We start from the raw sequence: 10190 nt of genomic DNA on the forward strand, positions 1-10190 counted from the left end.
TGTACTTTCATTTATTATATATGTAATAATTCATTAATTTGATTAATAATCTGAATCTCAAAATTGTAACTAAACTCTTAAAATAAATGTAATTGAATAAAAAAAGTAACATATTCCACTAAAATATTCTTAAATAGAAGTGTAAAGGAGTATAAACTGATTAAGTACCCAAAAATTGTGCATAAATACAGTATTTCAGTAAATATTTTAGAAATAACTATGCATTAACAAACAGTACTGATAGACAGATATAGAACACGGTACAGAGTTCATTTTAAACACTAGGGAGAGCTGTTGCTCAAACACACGTGTTACTATCTACCCCTGACACACACACACACACACACACACACACACACACACACACACACACACACACACACACACACACACTCGCCAGTGATGAGAGACACCTCCTCTCTCTTCGTATCTGTACAATAGGGCTCTATATGAGGAGCGTCAAAGCACCTACCAACTTCCCTTCATCCTAACATCATCACTCCCTCCTCCTCCTCCTCCTCCTCCTCCTCCTCCTCCTCCTCCTCCTCCTCCTCTGCGGCTGGATTGGTCCAAAATTACCTAAAAATCTCTCATCATCTTCACAGACACTAAACACACAGCTCAGGCCTTGAGATCATCTTTGAACTCCACAGATGAAACGTTAAGTTTTCAAGGTTTTTCTGAGCTCCACCGCCTTCATTTTGCCAACAAGTATTGCAAACACTAAAAGACAGCATATTTAATGTAGCACAGTTTAGAGATAATAAAAGTAGATCAGATTTTCCATTTACTGCATCTCAAAGACAGAACATTTATACATATAGGTGGTTCCTAACTGTTTTTGCTAGTGAGACCTTAGGATTTAAGAATACCTCCTTGGGACATTGCAGCAGAGAGTATTTACTCCTTTCACTTGAAACATTTGAGGAGCATTTAAAACATTAATGCATTTAGAATTTCTCAACTATAGCAAAAGTAAAGTTGCAGTTTAAAGAACCAAAAGCTCTCGAAACAGCACGAAGATCAGCTACTCCTTATAATACTTGTTTCAAATGTATGCCTCAAACACAATATGAACATTTGGTGCAACTTTTTCTAATATAACACAATGTGAACAGGACATTTAGTTTCAACCTGGCTCCTCACTTGCCACCTAAACTAATGCAGAGGATGAATATTATCTTTTCCTTGTGCTTTTACAGCGTCTAACACCATTGCTGACTTTCTCCATTCACCCAGAACCAGTGAAGGGTGAATAATTAGGGTCCGAGCACCGAATGGTGCGAAGACCCTATTGGAATGCAAGGAATTATTTATTATTATTATTAGGGTCCGAGCACCGAATGGTGCGAAGACCCTATTGGAATGCAAGGAATTATTTATTATTATTAGGGTCCGAGCACCGAATGGTGCGAAGACCCTATTGGAATTCGTCGGGTTTATTATTATTATTATTATTATTATTATTTTTTTTTTTTTTTTTTTTTTCTCCCGTCTTTTGAATTGCCTCTTTGGCGGCCTTATCGTACCCCAAAACGCGTCAAACTTGGCATGCTTATCAGGACTGGTGAAAAATTTGATATTTTATGGGAGTTGCGCATGTGTGTGGGAAAATAGCTCCATAGCGCCCCCTGGAAAATTGAAAATTTGGTCATTAGGCCAACTTGAACGACGTTTCATCTACAGTTACAAAATTTTGTCTACATATTCAGCACATCAGGAAACCCAAAAAAGTCAATCATGGCCACGCCCTAACACCAACAGGAAGTTGGCCATCTTGACTTAGCTGTAAATTTTTTAAAATTAATAACTCATCGGGGATAAGTCCGAGAGACCTCAAATTTGGCCAAAATATGCAAACACGCGACCTGATGAAAAGTCATCAAAATGTTCATCTCATTTCAAAGGGCGTGGCCATGGCGACTCCCAAAAATATGGATCCTTGCCATGAAACAGGAAGTGGTGTCTAACTCAGCTGTACATGCTCCAATCTGCCTGAAATTTTACATGTGTGATCAATGTCCAGCCCTGACAACATCCATGTGGTTATATACATTCACAGTCATAGCGCCACCTTGTGGTAGCAGGAAATTGACATTTTTCACACTTTGATGTACTATTCTTAGCACGTTGATCAGATTCACCTCAAATTCGGTGACATAAGCCAGAACACATTGATGATGATTCCCAGAGAAAATGGTGGCTCGTCATCAAGGGGCGTGTCTGTGGCGGCACGGCGAATTTCGATTTCTCGCCATGAAAATTGAATTATTAATATCTCAGCTGGAAATGGTCCAATCTGGACCAAACTTGATATGGTGGACACCAGTCCGGGTCTGAACACATCCACACTCATAAATGTAGAAATACTCATAGCGCCACCTATTGGCAACAGGAAGTAATTGTCATTACATTTGCACCTACCATTGCCGGAAACTTTGTCATATCATCTTGAAAATTGGTCAGCTGACTGGTTATGCCTAGACGATGCCACAATGTGAAGATTTTGACGATTCATAAAACGCTGTTGCCGTGGCAACGCATCGTTGCCGTAATAAACAAAGTACTTTTTGACAGGTTAAAAATGCTCAAATGCTCGCCAAAATGACCACACATATATGGACCGGCAACCCATTTGATATTTTAGGGAAACTGCACATGTGTGTGGCAAAATGGCTCCATAGCGCCACCTGGAAAATTTCAAACAGTTACTACGGCCAGTAGGTGTTACCTAGAATTATGAAACTTGGTAGGCATATGTAACTCGTCAAGACACACAAAAATGTAATTGACACCCATGCCCAAAACCCAACAGGAAGTCGGCCATTTTGAATTATATGTCATACTTTTTGACGATTTTGGGTCATTTTTGTACATTTTCAAAAGCTATAAACTCACATAGGGTAACACCGAGAGAGCTGAAATTCGGCCAGGATGTACTCCAGGCATGGGTGATCAAAAGTTATCAAAATGCTCCGCAAAAGTCTGAGGGCGTGGCCATGGCGGCCTCCTGAATTTTGATGCTTCGCCATGAAACATCAACTGCTGTGTAACTGCCCTAAACATGCTCCAATCTGCCTCAAACTTTACATGTATGATCACAGTCCTGCCCTGATGACATTCACATGCTGAAATACAGCCACAGTCATAGCGCCACCTGTTGGATTCAAGGAAATGTTCTATAACTAGCCTGTACATGGTCCAATCTGCCTGAAATTTTACATGTGTGATCAGAGTCTGACCCTGATCACATCCATAGGCCAATATACACTCTCGGTCGCAGCGCCACCTGGTGGATGGACAGGAAAAGCTCTAGAAGTAGCCTGAACATGCTCCAATCTGCCTGAAATTTTACATGTATGATCAGAGTCCGGCCCTAATCACATCTTTGTGGCACTTGGTGGCCATTTTGGATTCCTCGCCATTAAACAGGAAGTGCTGTCTTACTAGCCTGTACATGCTCCAATTTGTCTGAAATTTTACATGTATGACCAGAGTCCAACCCTAATCACATCTTTGTGCCACTTGGCGGCCATTTTGGATTTCTCGCCATGAAACAGGAAGTGCTGTGTAACCAGCCTGTACATGCTCCAATCTGCCTGAAATTTTACATGTATGATCAGAGTCCGGCCCTAATCACATCTTTGCACCACTTGGCGGCCATTTTGGATTTCTCGCCATGAAACAGGAAGTGCTGTGTAAGTAGCCTGTACATGCTCCAATCTGCCTGAAACTTTACTCTCTCAGTTGCAGCGCCTCCTGGTGGATATGCGTGGGCCAGTTGGGCCGCTCGGATGCGAGGACCCGTCCAACGCTGCTTGCAGCTTTTATTGGTTTAGTGGTTGGAAGTCAATAAAACATTAGCGTCAGTCAAATTGAATGCGTCAGTGGATGGAAGTGGTGGTTGCCTTGTGCTGCTCTTCACTTCACTGCAGCTCCATGGCTCCATCTGCTGGACGGACAGAAGTGCAGCAGCTGATGGCAGCTTGTTTGACCTCACGCTGCTGTCAGACCCCAGATTAGGGTTTATTTCAGATATATATAATAGAAAATAGTAATTAAAAAATAAGCTGATGTTGTATTTTTGCAGGAGTGAGTTTTACAGGGTTAAGAGCAACCAGTCAAAGGTTATTACTGAGGATTTTAAACAAAAACATTCAGGCAAACAGTTAACATCATAGGGTGCCTGACATGTTTGTTTTTTTTCCGGGTCGATACAGATTTTTTTTGTAATCAAGGAGATCAATAACCAAGATTTGGAATCACTACACATTTGCAGAAAAAATAAAGTTTTTGAACAGCACATAAAGTTAAGTTAAAATTAAAATAATCACGAGTTGCAGCCTTTGCTTATTTATGTTTTACATGCTGAAGTTGTCCTTCAGTGTTTCACTGATCAGATTGTGCTGTGGGCAGGAACAAGATCAGAGGGAGGCAGCTGCAGCAGACCCAAAGTAGTTTCACATTCATTTATCTGATCAGATTTCAGGGGGCTTTTTTTTTTTTAAGAAATGGGACCAATAATTGAAAACATGCTAAATATCAGATGGGATCATTGGTGTCACAGGACATCTGCAGACACAGGTCAAAGATTACAAGGAGTTTATTTAACGAATGAAACTAAAACCAACACAGAAAGGATAACTAAACCAAGGTGAAAACAAAAAGGGGAAACCAGACTAATTGTAGGAGAAAGGTTCTGGTTTCAAAGTCTCTGGTCTGGCAGAGAGCGGAAGAATGAAGAACCGGGCCTTCGTGGATTAAGGTGATTGAGAACAGGTGAATCAACCCCCACACCTGTGAGAGAGATGGATGGATGGATGGATGGATGGATGGATGGATAGGTAGGGAGGTAGATGGACCATAGATAGATGGATGGATGGATGGATAGATAGGTAGGGAGGTAGATGGACCATAGATAGATGGATGGATAGGCAGATTCTGCAGTGGGGAAATTTTCAGTGTGGCAGTAGCAGATAGGAAAAAAAGTAAAAAGAAAAGCAGCACTCAGTGCACAGATATAAATAGATGCTTTCTCCTTAGAGAAGAAATAGAAATGCTTGTAAAAAAAAAAAAAAACCCTGTGAAATTGCACATATTGACTTATTTACATTTTATTGCAGTTACTTCATGGGTGATCTGAACTACTGGGAGCAGGTTAGATTGAACACAGTCTGACTGCTGCAGGAAGGAAGGACCTCCTTCAAACATTGTGGGTGAAGCAGTCTGTCCCTGAAGGAGCTGCCGGTGATGGTCCTGTTTCCTGCAGGGGGTGGGAGATGTCCTCCATGATAGACAACAGCTTTGTCATCATCCTCCTGTCTACCACCAGCCCAGGACAGAGCTTGCTTTCTTAACCAGTTTCTTTAGTCTCTTCCTGTCTGCAGCCGTGATGCTGCTGCTCCAGCAGACCACTCCATACAGGATGGCTGATACCACCACACAACCATAAAAGGTCCTCAGAATTGCTCCCTGCACCCCGAAGGACCTCAGTTTCCTGAGCAGGTGAAGTCTGTTCTGACATTTCTTACACTGTGCGTTGGTGTTCTATCTCTAGACATGTTTGAATGTCTTTATCAATAAATGGTCAAACACATGTTGAGTGTCAGCTCAGCTCTTTGTTCCACACATGTATATGTTCCTATGTGATTGGTGTCTTGCAGTCAGAGTGTAAAGAATTGAAGCTGTCAGAGGCTTTCTGTGGTGAAGAGGCTGCAGGACATCAGCTGCTCCAACAGGTGATGCCTTTGTTCTTTGGCTCCAACCAGAACCAGCAATAAATCAGCATGAGCTGCAGCTTATCCACCTCATAGAGTGTATAATAAAGAAACCAAGAGGTTTTAGTTGATAGCTGTCTCTAGTGAATGACCAGCAGTGTCTTGTTCAGGTTGTGAGGAGAAGTAAAAAGCTTACAGCAGCTGGTATTCCCAGGTAGTCTCCCATCCAAATACTAACCAGGCCCAACCCTGCTTAGCTTGTAGATCAGATGAGATTGGGTGTATTCAGTCTCAGAAACAAACCTACAGTGTAAGTTCTGTACCTCACATGATTCAAATCTCCACTCACACCTTTAATTTGTCCTTTGATTGCTCCAGTACTGATTGATGCCATCATTTAAGCCAATTTACAACAACACCTTGTAGGAAATGTGGTGCAGAGGTAAGTTCTGTGCCTCACATGTTGAAGGTACATGGTTCAAATCCCCACTCACACTTTTTATGTGTCCTTTGGATGCTCCAGTACTAATTGCTAGCATCATTTAAGCAAAGTTAGAGCAACATCTTGTAGGACAGGTGGTGTAGAGGTAAGTTTTTTGCCTGGCATGTTGAAGGTCCCCGGTTGAAATCCACCTTAGTACCTTTATTATCTTCACCTCCTTAATAGTTTTGTGTACCATCATTTACGAAAACTAACAGTTACACCAAGTAGGAAGGATAGTGCAGTGGTAAGTTATCTGCCTCTCATCCAGGAGGTTTTTGGTTCGAATCCAGCCCAGGCTCTTTTGACACTTTATAAGATAAGATAAAGATAAGATAAAGTTCTTTATTTCTCCCCACTCCAGGGGAAATTTACATTGTTACAGCAGCTTTATTTACAATATATACATACTTTGGCTGTATGACAACCTCTTTCAACCATCATTACAACAAAGTCCATGAAGGACCTTGTGTGAAAGATAGCTCACACATAGGTTGTGTGTCTGTCATGTGGAGGGTCATGGTTCGAATCCCCACTGGGAACCTTGCGGAGGATGATAGCGGAGTGGAAAGGTTGTGGTCTGTGGTGTGGAGTGTCACTGGACTGGAGTTGAAGGGTGGTTCCTGCAAAACCAAGAAGTTGCTGGAAAAGGCAAAGAGCGCAAAGAGCGCAAAGAGCGCAAAGAGCGCAAAGAGCGCAAAGAGCGCAAAGAGCGCAAAGAGCGCAAAGAGCGCAAAGAGCGCAAAGAGCGCAAAGAGCGCAAAGAGCGCAAAGAGCGCAAAGAGCGCAAAGAGCGCAAAGAGCGCAAAGAGCGCAAAGAGCGCAAAGAGCGCAAAGAGCGCAAAGAGCGCAAAGAGCGCAAAGAGAGCAAAAAGTCACACTCTTCTCCTCATCACTCATTTTTACATTTTAACACAATTTCAAAGCCACACTTCACTGGTGACATCAGTAGATACTTGCAGTGAAACCACCACTGCAAATATTTATGCATTAAAGTATCGCAACTGAAAACTCCCTACAAACGTCCACTTCTAACACCACAAACATTGTCCAGAGGAAATGATATTAGCTGAACATAAAAACATACACATATGTAACTCATCAAGACACACAAAAATGTAATTGACACCCATGACCAAAATCCAACAGGAAGTCAGCCATTTTGAATTATATGTCATATGTTTTGATGATTTTGGGTCATTTTTGTGCATTTTCAAAAGCTATAAACTCAAACAGGGTAACACCGAGAGAGCTGAAATTGGACCAAGATGTACTCCAGGCATGGGTGATCAAAAGTTATCAAAATGCTCACCTTAAGTCTGAGGGCGTGGCCATGGCGGCCTCCTGAATTCTGGTGCTTCGCCATGAAGCATCAACTGCTGTGTAACTGCCCTAAACATGCTCCAATCTGCGTCAAACTTTACATGTGTGATCAGAGTCCAGTCCTGATCACATCCATAGGCCGACATGCACTCTCGGTCGCAGCGTCACCTGGTGGACGTGCGCGGATTCGCCGACCAGCAAGGATGCGATGACCCGTCCAACACTGCTTGCAGCTTAAATTTTTAACTTGAGTTTGGAGTCGACAGTTTTTGTCAGGAGGTTGGACTTTAGGCTTTGTGCTGGAGGGTTGAACCGTAATTTCCAAGATTTTCAAAGTGTACAGACCTCTTGAGTCCTGAGGAGATGAGCTTTCACACAGTGTGAGGGCTGAAATTTTCGAAGTTTCACAGTAGTTGTCTGTAAACTAGAACCTTCAGATAGTCCAAGGACTCGTGTCTTCTATGTCCATGTGTAGTTGTCTGTTAGTTTGAAATGTCAGATAGTGTGAGGACTGAAATGTGCAAAGTGTCTTAGTACTTCTCTGTTAGTTAGAAATTTGTGTTTAATCGAAGCCTTAAAAGTTGTGACCATGAGTCTTGATTTCACATTTAGAGTATCCATTTGAGTATTGGTGAGACGTTCACCTGTGTGCTATTTAGAAATGGTGAAGAAACTTTGATTGTATTCACTGAAAAGTATAGTTAGTGGTGATCAGAAGGTAACATGAGTTTGATCAATGATTTCAACTATTAGTAGACTTTATGAGTGAAGCAGTTTTGAGAAAAGAGTTATTAGTAAATCAATTCATAGTGCAACCCAGAACATTGAAAGAGGAAGTGTTTGAAGAAATAACCAGATGTTTTTGTTTCAGAATAGAAAACGTTTTAAGATCTGTAAATATATTTGTTTTTTTGGATTTTGTTATTGTGTCTTCTGTGTAATTAGATATTCAAAAGTGTCACTGGTGTTTTTCAAATTTTTTGTCTGTTTTTAGATTAATCTTAAAAGTTTAGTTTTGGTCTTTTGTCATTTTTCATGATTTTATAATATTAGATTAGATGTACAACTGTTTTGTCTTTTTAATGTGTAATTGTTGAGTAAAAAGTATTATTGGATGTGATGAGTTAAAATATTATTTTCAATATTAAATGTTTAAACTCTTGTAGTTTGTAATGTGAAGAACTTGTAGTAGATTGTAATGTGTAATTGTATATAAAAAGTTTTCATAGTAAATTGTGTTTAATTCCTAGTAAAAGTGTTATTGTCTTTAAGGTGTTTATTTGTAAAGAAACATTTAACTATTTAAATAAGTGTACTAGTGTCTTTCACTTTTTGTTTGGATAGGTGTAGTGAGAGACAGCCAGACAACGGGGCTAGAAATAAGAGGTAGGCCAGCTCATACAGCATGGGGTGTACAAGCGGGAATAGAACCCGGGCCTCAGCGGCGGGGACCAAGTACATAGATCAGAGGCGTAACCCGTAGAGCTACACGAGCACGCATGTTTTCGCCTTGAAATCGTGTATAAATCCAACAGAAAGTCAAGGGGTAGGGTTAGGGTTACAGAGCAAGGTCCTTACAGTTGTAATGCAAAAATCGGGAAATTTAATATTACACATAAATATTTTTAATTTTAATACAAAGCAGCCGAATACTCTAAAAAATTAATTCGCGGTTTTTCCGTCCGCATCGTGGTTGAAAAAGTACAAGTACCTTATCGACGATGCGGACGGAAAAACCATAACTTTATTTTAGGAATTTTTGGGTTGGAGTGGCTTATTATTAAATTATGAAAAAATTTTATTTTTTATATTCATTCTTTTGGTACATTGCTACTGTCAGGACCTTCCTCTGTAACCTTAACCCTAGACTTTCTATTGGATGAATACACGCTTAAAAGCATGTAACATGTGTGTCCATATAGCTCTACGGGTTAAGTCACTGACGTATGTACTAGCTCTCCTACGCTGAGGCCCGGGTTCGATTCCCGTTCGCAACCCCGTGAGATGTGACTTGTCCTCATTCTTATTTCTACTACCTCATTGTCTGGCTGTCTCTCACTACGCCTATCCATCAATTAACTGAAAAAGACTACAACACTTATTTATAAATTTCTTGTTTATTTATTTAATAAACTTCTTCAATTTCTTACATCTTTTTTTCCCCCATACTTTATTAAAGTTTGATTGTCTTAACTTTTTCCCTTTTATTTAATTGCTTCATTTTTATGTACTTTCTTTCTTTAATCTTCTTCTTCTTTCTACAATTTAACACCAACCTTCAATTTTGGTTCTTTTTTAGACATTTTGAAAATCTATCAACTCAAACAGGGTAACACCGAGAGAGCTGAAATTCGGCCAGGATGTAGTCCAGGCATGGATGATCAAAAGTTATCAAAATGCTCACCTTAAGTCTGAGGGCGTGGCCATGGCGGCCTCGTGAATTCTGATGCTTCGCCATGAAACATCAACTGCTGTGTAACTGCCCTAAACATGCTCCAATCTGCGTCAAACTTTACATGTGTGATCAGAGTCCAGTCCTGATCACATCCATAGGCCGACATAAACTCTCGGTCGCAGTGCCACCTGATGGATGGAAGGAAATGCTCTATACCGAGCCTGGACATGGTCCGATCTGCCTGAAATTTTACATGTGTGATCAGAGTCTGACC

This window comes from Amphiprion ocellaris, chromosome 6 (assembly GCF_022539595.1).
Source record: "Amphiprion ocellaris isolate individual 3 ecotype Okinawa chromosome 6, ASM2253959v1, whole genome shotgun sequence".
Classification (NCBI taxonomy): Eukaryota; Metazoa; Chordata; class Actinopteri; family Pomacentridae; genus Amphiprion; species Amphiprion ocellaris.